Source organism: Cavia porcellus, unplaced genomic scaffold, assembly GCF_034190915.1.
Source record: "Cavia porcellus strain 051 isolate PalLab524CR breed Dunkin Hartley unplaced genomic scaffold, mCavPor4.1 scaffold_16, whole genome shotgun sequence".
NCBI classification, from domain to species: domain Eukaryota; kingdom Metazoa; phylum Chordata; class Mammalia; order Rodentia; family Caviidae; genus Cavia; species Cavia porcellus.
This window is the reverse complement of record NW_026947499.1, coordinates 47270202-47290697: the sequence shown is the minus strand read 5'-3', so window position 1 is coordinate 47290697 and position 20496 is coordinate 47270202. Positions and strand designations below refer to the sequence as shown.

At 40.3% G+C, this 20496-nt stretch overlaps 1 long non-coding RNA gene across 1 annotated transcript; it reads right to left on the bottom strand.

Annotated features, from left to right (window-relative positions):
• Positions 1 to 281: 281 nt before the first annotated feature.
• Positions 282 to 19832, bottom strand: LOC134470732 (uncharacterized). The gene is made up of 4 exons (XR_010039865.1): positions 19386 to 19832; positions 8096 to 8163; positions 7231 to 7383; positions 282 to 384 (listed from the first exon to the last, which is right to left on the bottom strand). It is a non-coding gene; the product is annotated as an uncharacterized LOC134470732 (long non-coding RNA).
• Between the last annotated feature and the right edge of the window lie 664 nt (positions 19833 to 20496).

Here is a 20496-nt window from a genome sequence, read left to right as displayed (position 1 = left end):
TCCAAACTACCCAAACACATTGCCCTGTGCCCTGAAGTAGTCTTTCAGCTCTTAGCAACTGTTGAGCACCCTCACCACATGCACAGACTGAGACTCTAAGCTGTGCCTCAGTACCAGCACTGATTTCCAGTGGGCAAGTCATGTAAGAGCTTGGGGCCCTCTATCTGAAAAAAACAGAGAAAATACTAAATTCTTCAGCCTCTTCCCTTGCAGGACACACACAAGTGGTGTGTCTTGGTTACATTTTACTCGTTGCTGAGGCAAAATACCTGAAGTCAAAATTTGGGAAAGGAAAGGTTTATTTCTTACAGTTTTTGGAGGTTTCAGTCCATACTCAGTTGGCTCCAAGGCAGGGAGGCATGGCTGGGCCGCAGTTCATGGCAGCTGTAAATAGCAAGGAGGAAACAGGCAAAACTGGCTCCACCTCTGGGTGGGTGTAGCACTGATACCATCAATCCAAGCACTAGACAATGAACCAATCACAAATGCATAATGCAAATGTATGAGGCCTGGGGGCCACTGACATAAACCATGACATTCCACCCCTGGCCCCCAGGACTCATGTGCATCCTTTATACAAAAGACATTTAGTCCATCTCCAAGAGTTGCCAAAGTCCTAACAGTTTCAGCAGCATTGCGAGAAGTCCAAGTTCCAAGTCTCCTCCAAAATCTATGGCAAACTCTTAACTGTAACCCCCTGTACAAATGAAACAAGGTAAAACATTTCTGAAATGCAAAGGCACAATATAAACATTACCATTCCAAAAGTTACAAACAGGGGAATATAAAGCATTGGAAAGCAAGTCCAACATCCAGCAGGACAAACATTAAGTCCTAGAGTTCCACACTCAGCATTTGAAGCAATCTGGTTGCAAGCTCCAAAAGGCTGGGATGATTTCACCCCCACGGCACTTCCAGGGATTTCAGCTCCTGCAGCTTCTCTCTTAAACCCTCTCTGCTCACTTCTTGCAGTTTCCTTAGATGATTTATGTTGCTGGCTTTCCCAAACTTCTGGGGTCTCCATTACACCTTTCGCTTCATCCTTACATCTTTACAAACTTCCCTCTCAGGGGCACACTGCTTGGCTTCCCAGGCCCTTTGCAATTGAGGTAGATATCTTACCCTCAGAATTTGTGCATTTTCCTTGCACCTAAAATCAGCACCATGTGGATGTCACCAAGGTTTGCTGCCAGCTGAAGCAGTAGTCAGACTTTTTTCTCTCTTAGTTGTAGGGGTCAGTGGCTTGGATGGCTGGGCTCTGTTTACCTGATTGTGAGGAAAACCTTTTCTATATTGTCACCATTCTGGAACCTCATGTGGCCTCCATCGCCATTCTGGAGTATGGTGCCCTGTAGCTTTCTCCTCTGAGCAAATTCTTTCACTTTTGCAGTTTTGAGCCTGCAAAGGATAAAGACTCACTGCTTCCTGGGATGTCCCATGGCCATCTTTCTTATCTCTCTTGTTTCTCTTCAGCAATCAAAGTCTCAACTTTGTCTTTGCAATTTACAGCTTTCCTGGAACTTTCCTTCTGGCCAAACTCACAGAGTTGTAAATTATCCTGCTGGGCTCTTTGCTCTTGATTTGCAACATAAAGTTGTCTAAAAATGCCCAACAATAGCCATGCCACAGCCTCAACATTCAACTGCCTTTAAATTTCCTTTTCCAGATTAATCAGTCTCAGTCAAAGTCTCTGGGCATAAGCAAAGTGCAAACAAACTTTCTGCCAAGCCATAACATACATCATGGGAAGTTAAACAACCAATGCAGTCCTTCTTCCAAGCAGAAACCTTCCAAGCCTGGTCTTTAGCATCAGGCTTCCTATCAGCCTTCTGGTCTCCTGAGCTCTGACTAGAATCTCCTCTACAGAACAGCCTAAGCTGCTCCAGCTCTATGCATCCAGGTGTCATATCTGAACCTTTCCAAACTCTATCTACAAGCCATTTCCAAAGCTTGTCAAAGAACATGGTCAGGTATAGTCATAGCAAATGACCCCACTCCTCGGTACCATATTCTGTCTTAGTTACTTTTTACTCGTCACTGAGACAAAATACCTGATGCCCAAAATTGGGAAAGGAAAGGTTTATTTCTGACAGTTTTTGGAGGTTTCAGTCCATACTCAATTGGCTCCAAGACAGGATGGCATGGCAGGGCCACAGTTCATGGTGGCTGCAAACAGCAAGGAGGAAACAGGCAGAAGAGCACAATACACACCTTCTTCCTGACATTACATTACATCCTGGCTCCACCCTTATGTGGGTGTAACACTGACACCATCAATCCAAGTGCTAGACAATGAACCAATCACAAATGCATGATGCAAATGCATGAGCCTGGGGGCCACCGACATAAACCATGACATGGTGTCATCCAGGCAGTGAGCTGACACACTTGATGACAGCTCTGCAGAGCTGTCTTTGTATGTACAATATTAGCCTTAGAGTCTTGGCTCTGCTCTGCCCTTGACTATTCATGTTCTAAGGCTGCTCCTTGGACATGTATTTCTGTAGCCTCCACAGTGCTTGTATTGCCAGAAGACCTTCAAAAGTGTTAGAACGAGTCATGTCTCCATTCTCCATTGGGTGATGCTGTTGACTACCTTCAACTCTGACTAGGAACTTGTAGGTCCTTTTAATTCCACCAATCAAACTTGATCTCCTAAAGACTCAATGATTTTTTGTTTCATGTTTCAACACTGTTTTTGTCTCCCCGAGAGGACCCTGTGACCATTAATCAAAACAAATCCCTGTATCTCAGATATTGGCTACCATACTCCCTTTTTATTTTCTTTATAGGCAACTCCTCCCATGGTGCCTATCCTCTGAGAATCCTTGTCTGTCTCATTCACTATGTGCTGTGGTTTGGATATACTTACTCACTTTGCCTTCACTGAGACACAGTATCTGACACCTACAGTGTAAAGGAGAAGAGGTTTGCTTTGGTTTATGGTTTCCAGCTATGATTGGTTACTTCCAGGGCAAAAAGGAAGGGACTAGATGGAGAAAGCTATTCATAACATGGCAGCCAGGAAGCAGTAAGTGAAGGGAGGAGCCAGGGACACGAACATACCCTCCCAGGTCACATCCCCCATGACTTACCTCCAATTTTGCCCTATCTCTTAAGAGCACATTCAGTCACTGAACTCACTGATGAGTATAATGCCCTCATGATTCAATTGCTTTCTGAAAGCCCCACTCCTGAACACATGAGCCTTTTGAAGAGCATTCTAGATCTAAAATATAACAGATAGACTCACACCCAAGTTTGATATGTTAAAATTTAGTCCACAATATAAAGTATTAAGAAGTTGAAGTGATCCTGCTACAGTGTTTAAACTGGAGCCTTTGGGGGGGGATTAGGATTAGATAAATTCATTAGGTTTGTAACCTATGATTGAGGATTGCTGGCTCTGAGACAGAGAGGAAGGGGAAGAGGGAAGGAAAGAGAGAGGGAAGGAAGTAAAGAGAGAGAAATGTACCACATGACGCCATGTAACTTCTTGAGCCACCTGTGGCCTGCCAGCAAGAAAGTTATCATCCAGTACAGTTCCTTGACTTTGTATCACAGCCAGGAGCCAATGTAAATCTTTTTTTCTTTATTAAGTACCCCAGCCCCAAGTAATTCATTACAATAATGAAAAATGGGCTAATAATATACCATTCACAGTACCTAGAAATGTGCCTGGAATATGCCAACTGTTCCAAAGGAAAACATGCAAATAAAGGAATGATTTTCTTTTCAAACAATAATTTTAGGCATATATCTTATTCTAAGGAAGTCAAATAAACAAAATCTAGTATTACAATCAAATGTGATTTACAAGTTTCTTCCACTCAGAATTCTACGGTAGATCCCACAGCTGGCTCTGGGAAATTGTGAAGAGCAAGTTTCACCCACTGTCTTTCAAAAGCACAGAAGGACCAAGGGCAGCGTGCATGGACTTTGCATAGTTCCAAGGCACTTGTTTCGGGTTAGGTCCCCTGGAATCTGGGGTATATCTCATATTTTGATTTTGGAGGGCTTGGGGTGGAGGTTAATACTTGGAAAGGGAAGGGGAGAAAGCAGATTCAGAATGTATAGAAGTGAGGTTGGTGAGAGTTCGGCTGACAGGCAGGGAATGATGAAGCAGGTGCAGAGTCACAAGCATGACCTAGGCAGGGCCAACTGCCCAACCTTAATTTGCACCCTTGGGGCACTGTGCCACAGGCCAAGACTGTCACAAAGAACTAGCGGATTCTGCAACTGAGGTAGCTTCTGAAAGAGCTAGTGGGCAGTGGGCAGTGTCCATCGGCAAACCACACTTCTTTGAGTGGGGCAGCTGTTTGGCTTAGAAAGGGACAGCTGATACTTCCTGGAAGGGGCCTCTAAGGAGGGATTTCCCTGATCCTGGGTGCTTCAAGTGTGTGAACTTCAACCTCAAGGCTTGGTTCTCAGAAATCTGGCTAGTGTGTGTCCACTGAGTTTCTGCTTGCTGTCTTCTAAGATTAGCTATAAATAGTCTAACTCCTAAATTAGAAGTCACATCCTGTAAGTGTTTGCTGACTTGGCAAGAGCAATACTGTCATAATTTCACAAATAATGATGTTATCCGAGACAGGAGTTGCATTAGATCAATTACCACTCTATTTCAGTGCCATCTGAATAGCTTTCAGTGTTTATTTCAGTTCACCTATTTTTAAACTGAAGCTATCAGGCTTGGAACCACAACCATGAGCCTACCTTCCTCTTCCAGTCCTTGATAGCATCTGGCTTACATTTTGAACTACAGAGAATGATTTGCATGAAGGGAATGATTTGAATACTGTTCCCCCATTTCTCACTTCCTTTATACTGTGCCCATTAGTTGGGGGAGGGAAACGGTTATATTCAGCCACAAAGAATTAAAAACTTAAAGCTCAGAAAAGGAAAGAATATAGTTATTTTTGGAGAATTAAAGATGAACTTAAACTGTGGTAGGAGGCTTAGGTCACACTGTTAGGTCTAACAGGTCTAACACGCATTTGGATGCAGAAACCAGTAAACCCAATGTCCACTCATGTAGCTTGTGTTATGGGCTGCATTTTTCACCTTGTATATTCATATGCTGAAGTTCTATACCATGTGTCTCAGAAGATAACTTTATTTGGAGACAGGTACTTTACAGAGCTAATCAAACTGATCTAAAGGCATTGAGGTGAGACCTACTCCAATAAGATGAGTGTACCATAAAAGGGGGAAATTTGGACACAGATGGACATGTGCAGAGAGGAGCGATGTGAAGAGATGCAGGGGAAAGATGGCTGTTCTTATCCCCGCCCTTTCCCTTTCTCTCTAACGTTATCTTCTTTATTCCCTTCCCTCTCCCTTCTCTCAGACTTGGGCTCCCCATTAGCAGTCTTCTGTGTATCATAGGTGCATCACACAACCATCCAGGCAGAAGGCTGTGCAAAGGAATCTATGCGACAAGTGCTCTGTTTGTGGAACCCATAACCACCCTCATCACAGTAAGCAAGAACTTCACATTTTGCTTAATTGTTATCATTAATGACTATAATTAATGCTTATCAATTATGTTTAATGGATGAGTAATTATTATTATTGGCAGAGGAAAGTTCTCTTTGAATCTCTGTGGCTCATGGGATCCATCATGTGTCACACAAGTCTGGGGCTGCAATTGACAAGAAGTGGGAGCAAGGCAGAATGTTTAGTGACTGTCAAGATGGGATTAGAAGGATCCACAGGAGGCTGAAAGATCTCCTGGGAGAAAGTGGAACAGATCAGTCCTGGGCTGGGAGGGAATGAATAGGTAGAGGATTGAGGCACAGTAGCTGGGTGGTTTTAAAATGTCTGGGTGATTTGAGGGCAAGACAAGAACAGTGATCATTTTTCCTCACAAGTCCTTTGTTGGCTGGTATTGAAGATGGAGCCATTTTTCTCTAGTATCAGAATCCTTTCCTCTTGATGGTTTTGTTGGAGGTAAAAATAATAAACACTTGCAAATTCACCAAGGACCAAGAAGTATACCAACTATTGGAATGATAATCGTTTGGTTTGGGGTTGCCATGGTTGTTGTTGTTGCTGTTGGCTCTACTCAGTACCAGGAACTCTCACAGGCACCTTGCATATATCCTCTTGTCTCTAGTCTCTTGTCTCATACTCATCTTAGAAAGATTAGAATTCTCAGGCTGAGAAAGGAGTTACCTGCTCAATACCCAGCATCCACAGCTTATATAAGGGGGGAAAAGGTTATTTTGAAATCAGCAAGCTCCAAGGCAGAAATGGCATAGCAGAAGGGCCTGCTGGAGGAAAGCTTCTCACATCAAGGAGGTCAGAAAGTGGAGAGCAAAGGGAGGAGCCAAAGAGGGAAGTGTTCATCTCCTAGGTGACCTGCCTCTTCTAGCCAGACCTTATCTCCTCACAGCACACTGAGCACAGCCAGACTTCCCCTATGATCTCTTAGTACCCGAAAGCCTCACTTTTAACATGAGGCTTTTTTGGGAGGCGGGACATTCCAGGTCTAAACCATAACACTGAATATCCAGCTAGAATATAATAATCTTGCTCATTTTTGTTGCACTGATTTCTGTAGTGATATACCATATCTAAAAAGACTGAGTTCATTAAAGAAATGAAGTAGAGAGCAAATCAGAGTAACAGTGGTACCCAGGGGCAGGAGATTTGGTAGATAGCCTATCATGACTGAAGTTTGAGAAATGCTGGTCTACACTGTTGCCCTTGGCAAAGCTCATGAATCTGTAGGTTCCAGGCTAAGCAGAGAACATTCTTGAGGAATGTAACCCTTGGGGATTGTAGGGGACTTAGGAGGGTCTCCAGTCAGGAGACGTCTTAAGCGGAGGCCACCAAGTTGATGTTATTTCCCATTGAATGCTAAGCCTCCTTTTGAGAATTTTTTCATTTTCAGCTACTGAAATGCCCTTAGTCCTTCCTGTCCACACAGATAGGGTTCAGAGTTCATCAGTTTCAGCTGACCATGATGATACATGCCTGGGATCCCAGTACTCTGAAAGGCTAAGGCAGTGGGATTGCAAATTTGAGCAGTCTGGGCAGTTTATCAGCCTAGTGAGACCATGTCACAAAATAGAAAAATAAAAAGATTCTATGGGAACACAACTCTGTGCAAAGGCCCTGGGTTCAATTCCCACACACAAAAAACTTTACCGTTCTTAACAGAGCCTGAAGTCACCTCACCTACCAGCAGCAGGGTGTTGGCATAGATAGTCTACCACTACTCACCTTTCTGTAGACCTTTTCCCAGAAGCTCTTGGAGAAGACATGCCATGAGACAAACTTTGGCTCTAATGTCTGCTTCATCGCTGAGCAACTCTGAGCATTGGATTGGATTTCATAACTTTTGTGGCCCTCAATCTCTGCATCTGTAAAATGGAGCTAACAATAGACACGGTGTGAGGATCAAATGGGAAACAGTCCTAAACTCCCCAGTCTGTGGTAAGAACTCAATAATTGGTAGCTATTATTAGCTTCCTCCAAGGCAGAGAAATGTAAATGTATACCTGCCAAGCATTCTGGGAATGTGGCCAAAATCACCCTGTCTCAAACATGAAATTTCTTTCCAGCCTTAAATTTGGGATTCTACTCTGTAATATATCTACATTTGTTTTAATATAAAAATAATGCTTTAAATTACCATCAGGGACAATTAGTGTTCCTGAAAAATGAGTTTTAAATATCCTCCTCTGTGAGCCCTTCATTTCCCTGGATATATATGCAAACTGTGCCCAGAGAGGCACGAAAGGATTGTGTCCCCTTAACTCAGCGATCTCTCAGTTGAAGGTGACTTTACCCACAAGGGACATTTGTATAAGGTCTGGAGACATTTTTGATTGTCACAGCTCAGAGGAGATGGTGCTACCAGTACTTAAGAGGTGGAGACCAGGGAATGTCTGAACACCCTGAGTGCACAGGACAGTTCCCCAAGGCAAGGAAGTATCTAGCATCTGATGCCGATTGTGTTGAACTTAAAAACTCTGAAGATATCCAGAGGCTTTGCTGTTGGAGCAAAACTGAATTATACATGTCCATTCTCTATTTTGCTCTCCACTATTTTTCCTACTCTATTTTACCCCTGATTTTTTCTTACTTTTTTCTTCCATTACTTGCTCTAATTCTTCTTTTTCTTTCTTCTTTCTTGTTTTCTTTTTTCTTGCTCTAGAGAGAGAGAAAAAGTCACCAAGATTGCAGGAACAGTGGCAGAGAGGCCTCACTGAATGGGGCAGGCAGTGGAATGAAGGAGAAAAGTAGACAACCAAAGGCAGAAAAATAGCATAGCAGAAATGAAGCACAGAAAGTTGACTATAATCTCTAACATAGATGGCCTTAATACACCAACAAAAAGAAATACAGGTAGAGTAGATCAGGAGGTAGGGTCCATTGAGATGTTCTCTATAGGAAGTATAATTAACCTGAAAGAAGGTTTATGGGATGAAAATCAAATAGGAGAAAACAATACTCTATGTGACGGGGAACCAGAAAGAAATAGGGGCAACTTGACCAGCACTTGCAGATAGGTTGGAAAGACATAACAATTTTGTGCAGTAAGAACTAATCATCTTTAATGAAAAGAAAACCTTGAGGCTTTTGTAGGTAAAGGAATACAACTTGAGATCAAGCCTAGGAGTAAGAAGATTCGGAACCACTTAGGTAATAGCAGGTTGCCCCCCTAATCTGAAAACTGAGGGAGTTGGTGAGACCCAAAATGTGCAGTCCACCCTGTGGGAGTGAAAGGGGATGAATTGTCTGAAACAGGAAGGTAGAGGATATTGTTAATAGTGTATTAGGATTTGAAATCCACATTATTCTCACTGCTCTGTTTAGATGGATTATATTCTGTTCCAGTGTGTCTATTTGCACTAGATTTGAGGGCACAGACAGCTATCCCGAAAATAGCAGGATATAGTATGGTAATCATCCTTAATTTCCTATTAACTTAATCTGAAGTCTTGTATAATTTACACTGTCTTATTATGACTGATCTTATTTGAATATGGTTTGTTAGATTGCTGTTTTGTATTGACTGATTTTATTTGAATCTGTTATGATGGATAGTATCAAGTCTGAGACTATAGGCAACTACACTGAAGATGACAAGATTCACTAGGATACCCACTGTGGTTTGATTATTACCTGCTTTTGAAGTCTCATAATGTCTCCAATGTTTGGTTTTTATTAATATTGTTATGTACTGCTATATTCAATTATACTATGCCTGATGATATAGACAATTCTATTGATGATAACAAAAGACATCATAGTAATCATTGTACATCACCCTGTATGGCGATTCTATATGACTTTCTTGTTTCAGGTTTTTCTAGGAATTTGTTTTGTTTTGTATTCCTTTGTTTTGTTTTTCCATCTAATAAATAAAGGATATGTAGAGACTCATGCATACAAATAGTTTATGAGAACTGATTATATAACGCATGGTGAAGTGAACAAGTACTTTTAAGAAAAAGAGACACTACAGTATCCAGTGCTGATCCCATAGTGTCATGATGTGAAATCCAGCAATACTATTATTCTGTTTTATTTTGTTTAATTTCAACATACATGAAGTGTGGACAACTATTTTGAAGAGAATGAGAGACACTATGACAGCCATTGTTGACTTCCCTATTGTCTGGTCTTGATGACCTAAAATGCCTTCATCATTCTCTTTGGATCAACTTTATACTATGCTGCTTTGTATGAATTCACTGTGTGTGAAGATATAGACTATTATTTAGAAGAAAACAAAAAATATGATAGACAGTGAAGATCTCTGGTTGTCTTGCTTTGAAATTTATGTCTCTTAAATTACTTTCTTATGTTCTGTTTTGTTCTGTTTTATTGTATTTAATTTTACCCTTTTTAAAATAAAAACACTGGGTATATGCTGTGGAGTGTGATTTGTATGTCAATGAATTTTTTTTTTAAGAGAAAAGAAAGTGGAGGAAGTCACTGGGCAGTTGCTGTTTCCCCAATCATATTTCCTGGATTGAAGCTTCTGTACCAGCTTCTTGGTGGCCACCCTCTGTCCTACAGCCCATTATCCACTTTTCTGGCCATCCCAGTTTACTCTACCAAACGTGTAGCAGATTTGAGGTACCAGAGAATTCCTGTCCATTGAGAACAGACCTTGACTAATAACTAGGAACTAGTATATGAACATCTCTACCTCTTTACCACTGGGACACTTTTCCTGTGGTGCTGTCAGGAGTTTGCCAAGTGGCAATAGACTCCTTTACCATGGTGGTAACTTGCTTGATAAAATACACTTCCTTTCTTCTCAGTCCACTTCCCACTTCCCTGCTAATATGTCCTGGGATCTCCACTCAGATACACTGCTTGCAGTCAAGCCTCTGTCTCAGAGGTTGCTTCCACTAGAGAAGAAATACTGGAAACCGATAAGAACCAAAAGTTGATTCAACAGTTTAAATTGGAAGTAAGCCAGTCTGATTGCCTCAGAGTATCATCTCTACCTTACTAGTTATATGACTTTGCCTGTTACTTGATCCTTAAATTTCATGTTTCTCATGGTCTAATCAAGAACATGGTGGCACCTTTGTTATAGGGATAGTCTTTGGATACAATGCAGTAGTGCAGCTGGAGCTCTAAGCAAGCAATTGGCACACAGTAAATTTGTAATTATATATAATTTTATGGGATGATGGCTGGTCCACCAAATAATCACAGACATTTGAACCAGCCTGAAAAAAGAGGGTCAGCTGCATTTGTGGATGCTTATCCATAGAATATGTATTTGTAGACAGGATCACAGCACTCTGGTCACGCTGCTTGAGTGACAAGAGTCCTACTTTACCAAAAGATACTAGCCACATGGTCTACATAACAGTGGGCAGAAAGGGGGAACATACTATACCTCATTTTGTCTGAATGAGTAAACTGGGTTGACTACTTCCTCCAAAGAGACCCATTAAGGTAAAGTAATTATCAAAAATTAGTAGAATGAGTTTTATGGTTTCTGAAAAGGAGGGCTTGCTGTCTTATCTAATTTGATTCTACATTAAGTCTGGGTTGCTCATTGGAGAGAAGAGTAGTTCTTGGGTGGCTGATTGTGAGACTTTGTAAAGTTATTTAACTTCATAAGCTATGCCCTTAGATGCAAGAATGAGATGAAAATGTATATCCCCAAAGGATTAGGATGCACTTCAGGAAACATCCTATTGACTAAATGACATGGCATTTGTAAAGAGAACCATGCAAAGTGTAAAATGTAGCAGATGTCCAACATACATGCATTCTCTTTTTTCTTCCTCTGTTGGCACAGCCCCAGTGATGTTTAACATGGGTTGAAATTTGGTTCCTTCCATCTGTATGGGACAAAGTATTTTTCAAAGCTCAAATGACTATCATTGATCTGGCAGAAACAGAAAAATTCTGGCAGGCATGAAAAATTCATGGCAAAAATGCCACTATTCCCTTTCCACAATAAAGGCAGACATTATTAATTGATCACTGCTCTTTTCATCTGCGTTTGGACATAGTTCCAGAATTTTTTCCAGCAGAGAACTACCAACTGATCAAATCCAGCATGCACCAAACCCTGGTGTGAGCTTTAAAATACTGGAGTTTAAATTGGGCACTGAGGTACGTGTCCACGATCCCAGCATCCTGGGAGGCTTGTGGAGGATGATCAGAAGTTTGAGTCCAGCCCAGGCAATTTAGTGGCCTAGCAAGAATCTCTCTCAAAATTAAAAGTAAAAAGAGATGTAACTTAATGTAATAGCTTTGGGTTCAATCTTCAGTACTACCAAAAGAAGAAAAAGGAGAAGGAAAAGAGAAGAAGAAGAAAACAAAAGTAAAGAAAAGAAAAAAGGAGAGGAAGAAAAGGTAAAAACAATTTAGCACAAGGTGTGGTAATCAAAAAATATTTAATAACTTAATGAGTGGGATGATTAAAGGAGAGCTGAACGGAGGTTATTTAATGCTGCCATCATGTGCATCTTAATTTGACAATCTTGTTCAAAGACTACACCCAAAATCCTCTAAGTTCCTCCTCCCAAAACATGAATCTTTATTTAGCAGTTGAAAAGTATGAAGTAGACTTGGCACTTTCATAAATCTAGGTACGAGGGAACCTCCTCTGAATTATGTATGCTGACGTGATCTCATCCTGGGAGATGAAAACTTAGTTGCACCTTTTTGTCTAGGGCTGCTGCACAGAAGCCTGCTGGAAGTGCTTGTTACTTGGAGAGCTTATTCTGGTGATGAAGGAGAAATCCTTAATTGGTAAGACAGAGCCGACTATTTTCTGACCAGGAGGTACATCTCAAAACTGTAAGACAGAAGCTGTAACTGAGCTGTAATGACAAGCCTGATGGTGATCTTCTTAGGAAATTGGTTTTAGCCGTGGGAATGACTGCCCTTTTAAAGCAAAAAGACTGGCGTCGGACCTCAAGTCTGCAGTCACAAGCATCCCATGCTATTAATCTTGGTAAGATTGATTCCTGACCTAATGTTTATCTTCTTCTACTGCAAACTCAAAAATATTAATGATGTTTATACAATTATCAAAGTCAAACACATTTCTTACAGATGCATTAAACTTGAAAGAAGGAAACAAAATCATCCATGGATTCACTGCCCAAAGATAGTATTAAAATTTGAGGTATTTCCTTCTTGTTATTTTTCAATGCATATTTTAGTAAAACTGTGTTTGTATGTTATGTATGATGATTTCATCTGCAGTTTTTTATCACACTTTACAGCACAGCTGTACAAATATTACTGCATAAATATTCCAATTAATGGATCTACCATAATTTACCTAACCAGTAGGCAATATTGTTCAAAGTCAAATTGTGTCTGATGTTTTGCTACTACAAAGCAGCTATGATTATCTTTGGATGAGAGGATTTTTCAGTGTTTCCTTGTGTGATATTTCAATCTCTCTCTCCTCTTCAAAGAGATATAAAATACACAAAGTGAATAATGTATACACGTTAAAAGTAAAGTTCAACTAATCTGTACACATATATAACCAGATCAAAGTATAGGTCATTTCCAGGATGCCAAAGTGTCCCTTACCTGGCACAATTTTTAAACAAATACTGTTGCAGACAAACAAGTTTCCTTCTTTGCACTAAAAAAAGTTAGTGGTTTCCTTTTTATTTTTTTTTTTTAATGGAGGTATTGGTTTACAGCAATCTCTCTCTTCCTTTGGTATCACTGTAACATATCAGGAGCAGGTGGTTTGTGCTAAAGCCAGCTTCTGAGAGTTGTCTCCATTGTCACTGAAAGGAACATAAGGGAAGAGCCTAAAAGACATGTGGTCCTCTTCTGTCTTTCCCTGGTCCGTGTAGAGAAAGTTTAGGGAGTATTTACTTTCTATTCACTTTGTGAATGATGTGAGCAGCCAGACATTTTTCTCTATCTAGCCATTATGGAACTTTACATAACTAATTGGTTAAATGACAGCTCACCACAGATACTGTGATAATATGGATTTCAGAATAAAATGTATACATATGTAAATATATGCATGCAAATAAAAGACCTAATAAGTAGAAATAAATATATTTCAGAGAATGCCTCTGATTTTTTCTTAGCTAGTCTTAATTACCACCACTAACAGCATCTCATCACCGACATGTTTTTGTTTGTTTGTTTGTTTTGTCTTTTTCCTTTTTATCAGTACCGGGGATCGAACTCACGACTGCCTGCTTGCAAGGCAGGTGCTTATGCCACTGAGCTAAATCCCCAGCCCCATCATCAACATGTTTAATGAGAGGCCTCTGTGTTGTGGAGAATAACCAAATTATTTAGAGACGTCACTTCATTTTTCTCACAGTAACCTTTTCCATATCTTACAGATAAGGAAACTGAGGCCACATGCCACGCAGGAGTGGGTAGTACTGAGACTGAGAGTGAACCAGTGATTCTGTCCCCTGGAGAGGGCACTGTAATCCCAGAACACCTTTTGCTGGGGCACTCATGCATACCTACTCTTGAAGCATCAGGTGGTGGCAGTTTGTTGATTTCCCATTTAGATTTCTGACAACCGACCTTGAAAGGGTATGCATCAGTTCTCAAAAAGAGAATTCTGCTTGTCCATCCTTGGTAAAGTAGGGTGGCCTGTGTTTTGCATAATTAATAAGCAAATGTAGGGTTGGTGACATTCATATTTTAATGGATTTATTAAGATCTAACTTACATATGATAAAAAATTCACCTATTTTACTGTAGTTACAGAGCTATGTAACCAGTACTTGAATTTAATTTTAGAACATTTCCATCCCCCCCCCCAAAAAAAACCACATACCCATTAGCAGTTACCTCTCAGATCCCCCTTACATAGGCCCTTGGCAACCACTAATTTACTGTCTGTCTCAGGAGACTGCCTATTCTGGACTTTTCACATGAGTAACACACATGGTGTGTGGTCTTCTGTGTCTGGCTCCCTTCCTTAGTGCAATGATGTTTTTGAGACTCACCCAGATGATAGTGTTGATCGGGTTGTGATTTCTTTACATGTTTCCTCTTTGTGAGTAGCAGTTCAGTGTGTCACTAGTATTTTCAGTATGTTAGAATTCTTTCTTACCCTTGTCCAGCATATAAGGCTTGATTTGCTCAAAATTGTCTTCCTCCTGATCCCTTCCCATTCTAGTTTATTCCTAAAGAACTGCTTTTGCTTTTTTCTTTCTGTCCCCATACTCTCGCCTCTAAAATTTTCATTGTTTCACTTTGTTTTATGCCCATGTGAAAGTATAATAAGAGGAACTTAGTACTGTTTGCTTCCAATGGAAAATCAGTTGAGTTAGCACTGTACATCAAATAAACCATATTTCCCTACAGGATTCAAATACTGTCTTTGAGTTCTCTTACAGAGAATATAATTTATAAACTGCAAAGGATATGATTGTTTTCTATTCTTAAAACAACCACAGCATGTTTTGTATGTATTTATTTGTTACATTATGGAATATTCTGATACATATATATGCAAATATATACTTACATCGTGTACATTTATGCACATGTATGTATATCTTTATTTTGGGCTATTCTGGGGCATTTCTTATTTAATTTGTTAAATTGTTAAATTCAATCTCCCAGTATCCCTCCGCCACCATTAAATGTGAACTGTTGATGTTTTATTTTAATTGATACTGGGATTTTAAGTTTCTTTTATAAGCTTTTGTAATATTTATACTTCACATCCATCTTCTCACTCTAGAACATAGTATTTATTTCCACTTGTGTGAATCTTGTTTCATGAAATTCAGTGAGATATTGAATTTATTTTAAAAATAACTTTCTTTCCATAATTCCTGAGCCTTTCTTCTTAAAAGTAGTTTCCCACTTTATTTTATATCTTGCTTCCTGTCTATGCTATCATGACTAGAACATTCACCCCATATCCACTTTAAGGTTCTTATCACTAGTATTAAGAAAGGTTATTTTTTTAAAAGCCTTTATTTTTTAAATTTTTATTTCTATCAGTACTCATCAGGATGAGTTGGTGCATGTATATAACACATCTTCATCCCTCTTACTTTCCTTTCCCCTCTCCCCTCCTTCTTCCTTCTATCTCTTGGTTTCCTTCCCATGAAGAAAGATTGTTAATAGTTACCACAAAAATACTTTTCTTGGCTCCAGGAAGGTTGTTTTCTAACTAGAGTCTATTCTTTGTTACACAAGCAAACCACTAGCAAGAAGATTTAGCTTTTCTTTTCCAATGTTTACACGGAGTATTTCGTTTTTTAAATGTATTTACAAGAACTTATGTAATTATTTAAATGTTCTAATTTTCTTATTTTGAATAATTTTTGTTTAGTAAACTTCATTATAGTTAGGTGGTTATCTGATATTTATAATCATGTAATATATATGTATATAATGCATATGTAAAATATATTTTGGTGTTTTACTAGGGATGGCTACCAAAGGTAGCCAAATGACTTCTCAGTTTCATCTTCTATACTCTGATAAAATTAATGAGTTATGCTGGTAATTACCACTGATCCTAAAAGGCTTGAGTCTTGGAATAAGCTCTATTTAGTTGTCCTATATTTTTCCTTTCATGCTCCTACTTTAACCAACAGATTTGCCTTTATGCATAAATAAAATTTACTTACAGTTTTCTTTTTTGATGCCGTCTTTATGCCAACTACATTTTTAAATAATTGAAAAGCTCTCCATTACTTTTTAAGACAGAAGTCTTCGCTTGTATCTAAGAGGCACCTGGAGAGCTGTCTTAGGATACTAGTGTCTGTCACACCACGGGCTGATGGAGTAGGAGTTTCTTGTGGGGAAGCTTGGACATCATCAGTTTTTAAAGACCTGCAGGGCGCGTCTGTCATGCAGTTGAGTCTAAGAACCACTGTATGTGACTGAAAATTGTTTAAATACCGATGGAGCAAACGTTTTTACTTATGCTCATGTGCAGCTTGACTGCCAACCTCTCTGTTATGGGGATTTTTCTCAGGGGTAAATCTTTCACTTCTTTTTAGTGACTGACTGCTCCAAGTTTGCTATCTTGTCATGGATCATTTTATACTGTTTTTAAGAAATGAGGCATTTAATCTAGGTTATCAGAATTATTGTTATAGAATTGCACATGATATTCTCTCTTCTATTTCCTTCTCCTCTGTAAGATTGTTTTCTTTTTTATATAATTATATTTTCACGAGGTTTAGTCTTATATTTTAAAATTTGTGAGGTCTTGCAGTATAGCTTAATGATAGAACACTTATCTATCATATGCTAATGCCCTTAATTCAAATCTCACACTGCCAAAAGAAATAAAAGATTTTGAGTTTATTTTTTTCTGCTATGTATCCTTCCTATTCCATTAAATCTAACTTCAATCATTAATTTCCCCTCTAGAACTTTTTTAGTTTACTTTGTTCTTATTTTAACCTTTTATGTGTATAACAAGTTCCTTTATTGTTTTATCAGTCATTCTTTATAATGAATGTATTTCAGTCTATTAATTTTCTTCTAACTACAGCTTTTGTTGTTTTCTATAGACTTTAGAATAAAAATGTTTTCTCACTTATTGCTTTTTAAAAGATTGCATTTTATTGTCTGAATGTGTTTCTCAATTCTTAAGTTATTAAAAATAAATGAAATAATGAAGCACTTCTAATACTAAATTATGATCAGAGGGAACTTGAGAAAAATTTCCTTTATTTAATTTGTTGAGGTTTTCTTTATGTCCACATATATAATAATTTTCATGAAATCTTATGAAAATAGTATTTATTTTCTGTTCAAGTATGTTTCTTTATTAATCTGTTGAATTGAGTTGTAGATTGCACTATGCAATTTTTCCGTGTCCTTACTTATTGTTATTTCTATACTCAATAAGTGTATTGATTTCTTCAAACATACATGTGTTTATTTTATCAAGTTTTCATTGTTTTTCTAATACTTTTCAATTTTTGCACTTGGTGTTATCATGTGCTCAGCACTACAGTTAGCATTTTCTTTTTTTAAGCATGAATTCATTTATCAACTCCCATGACAGCCTTAGGCAAAAGTATAGTACTCCCCTAGCTTTTGGAGATGAAAAAGAAACACAAACACGAAACTACTTGTCCAAGATCCCAGAGTTGATTAGAAAGAGACACAAGGTTTGGATTCAGAATCTTGTTCTGGAGGTGGCCCTGTACCTGACCTCTGTGGCTAGGCTGGCACCCTTTCCTGTCCGTGCACCACATTCATGGCTAACACGAAGTCTCTGTCACTCATGTGACTTTCTCATATGACCACACACCTGAAGGCCCTGTGTGAGCAGTGACTCAAGCCAGGACTGTGCACACGCTGTGCTGAACTGCATTTCACTTGTGACTGAGAATGCGATTCACTTGCTGGTTCAGAAAAATCAAGTGAACCCCTACAGGAGTGCCAAGGTGGACAATACACTTGGCAGAGGGGTTCCTGCCCCCATGCAATTTGCAATCTAGTGGGAGAGACCAACAAAAACCATGAGAGGAGGAGGTGATGCATGCACAGAAGGAGAGACATGGTGCAGTAAACACCACATCAAAGTAAAGATAGTCAGCAGTGTTAGCTCCATTTGGCCATCCAGGAACAGCTTATGTGAATGAGAGGTGATGTCTCTGCTTTGACAAGGTAGGAAAGGGAACAATGCAGATATGTGGGTGATAAGTACTCTAGGCAGAATGAAAACCAAAGGCAGTGCTATAAAAGGAGCACCCTTCTTTCACGTCCAAGAGAGAACAAAGTGAGTCCCCAGAAAGCAAGAATGTGAGAAAAAGGTAAAGCAGGTTATAAAGGCATTAGGGACCCAGAGTGTTCCTATCTTTCTGGCTCCTTACCTCTAGCCCTGGCCCTATTTGCAAGATACCTGCTGGACTTCCAGCTATCTTTTCTACATTCCAAGTGGAAAAAAATGGGAATGGCAAGAGGCAAAGGAAACTCACCTGAACTTATTTAGCACTTCCCCCAGAAAGGTCTCTTGGGAGCTCCACCAAGGGTATCTGCTATCCTCTCTTAAATCACTCCTAACTACAGGAAGGCTTGGGCACATTATCACTCCAAAACTTCACATGAAATCAGATTGCTTTATCAAACAAGAAGGGAAGACTGAATATCTGACAGATGACTATGAGACTCTGGCATATCAAATGGCCTTGCAATAGATTTCTGTTTTCCTTTAGCTGGTTCAGAACAGACTCCTTGAATGTGTGGTGATAGAGATTTGAGAGACACTGGAGCAAGTGACAGTGGGTTGAGACCGAGGTGCAGAGCAGGGTGACAGTCGGGCCAGGGTGGGGTTGGGGTTTTGGGGCTGAGCGTGATAATGTGATGACCTGGAGTGACAGGCAGGCTCTGTGACAGAGGACCTTGGAGCAGCTGAGGAGATCAGAGAGAATAAAATAAAGGCTATTTGTACAAAACAATGTTAAGATTTAATGTCATTTGCTTTGAATTACTCTTTTGTCAGGGTAGTGCATTTGAACTGTTTCCTTCTTGGACTTTTCTCTGACCTGAGCCGCCTCAGACCCTGTAACATCCACACACGAACAGTTGAGGTTCATTAATTATTGCTTGAGAAAACCCCCAATGACAAAGGAACTGCAATGAATTCAGAAGCCTTTTTCATTTCTAGATCCCAATAGCAGTTATACACATCTGGAAAAAACAGATCGAGTTATTTGTTCAGCCAACGGTGACACGATGTGCACATGGGATCAGACTCCTCCAACAGCTGCCTGTCACGTGAAGGTCAAGAAGTATCCCAGGGTCCTGGCCTGGGTGACATCTTCGCTATCAGCCTGCTAAGACTCGTCTTGTCCTGTCACTCTAGCAGCCACCCTGTCCCTTCACCACTCTCCTTGCTTTCCAAAACTACTTGTTTATATATGCAGTTGTTTACTTACCTGGGTTTTTGTACTCACCGGAACACAAGCTCCTGGCAGTAAGGACTTGGTACAGCTGATTCTTAGTGGAATTCCCATGAATTCTCATCCTGAACTTTGTCTGAGGTATCTAGTAGGTTAGTAAATATTTAGCCAATGTGAGCTCTTAACGTCTGCAGTGTAAGGTGGAGTATGGGGTTAGAACTCAATAAATGCCATCTCTCCTCACGCACTTACCCCTACTGCCACCACTGTGTTTATTATCGATGGCACCAATGAAAGCTTGGAACATGCCCCACCTGGGGCACAACAAATTTTAAAGATGAAAATATCTGCCCATCTAATCTGAGACATGGGTCCGGAGTGCGCCTGTTTCCACACATCAGAGGGATTGACAGTCTTGTGAAGATTGAGATCTCACTGACTCAATGTGTGGTTCAGATGGAGGTCAGTTTAGCCCTCATGCAGCCTAGTGGTTTCTGGGTTTTTGCATCTGGGGTCCCCCCCCCCCCCCCGCCCCGCGCCTCTTCTCTCCAGCGCCCTCTACCACCCCATCTCCTCAGTGTAGGTGAGATTTCCTTTGGCACACCGAATGGCTTTGCCTAGGACCCCTGCTTTTCCTCACTCTGCAGCTCTTTTATAAGGAAACTGCGGTCAGAGGAAAGTTATTTGATACCTAGAGCTCCCTCTGCTGATCCACTGGGTAGGTGACTCGCCTGAGTGCCTGCGTTCTGCAGAACCAGCAGGGCGTCTGGCGGTTGTCTACACCTGTGGGCCATCAGAGGCCACTTCCTTCCCTTGCGTGAGTGGGGGTGGGAAACAGGTGATGCCTGACCACAGCTGGTGTACCAGCAGGGACTGCCGGGACCTTCGGCATCCTGGCCCCTCCGACCTTGGCATGCCTTGCAGTCTGGGAGCTTGCAGGCACTTGTTGCTGCCCAAGATTCCTGGGGTGGGGGGCGTAAAGGGTTCTGAGCACGACGCTCAGGCAGATGCTCAGAAACAGGTGAGCCACCTGTCTAAAATTTGTCTTTAGGCAGAAGTGAAACTGAAGGGGGAGTTTCATAAAGGTCTTTTAAGTACAAAGTCAGGGAAATAGGCTAAGTTTGGGTGAAAACAGACTCCAATAAACCAACCAGAAACAAACACA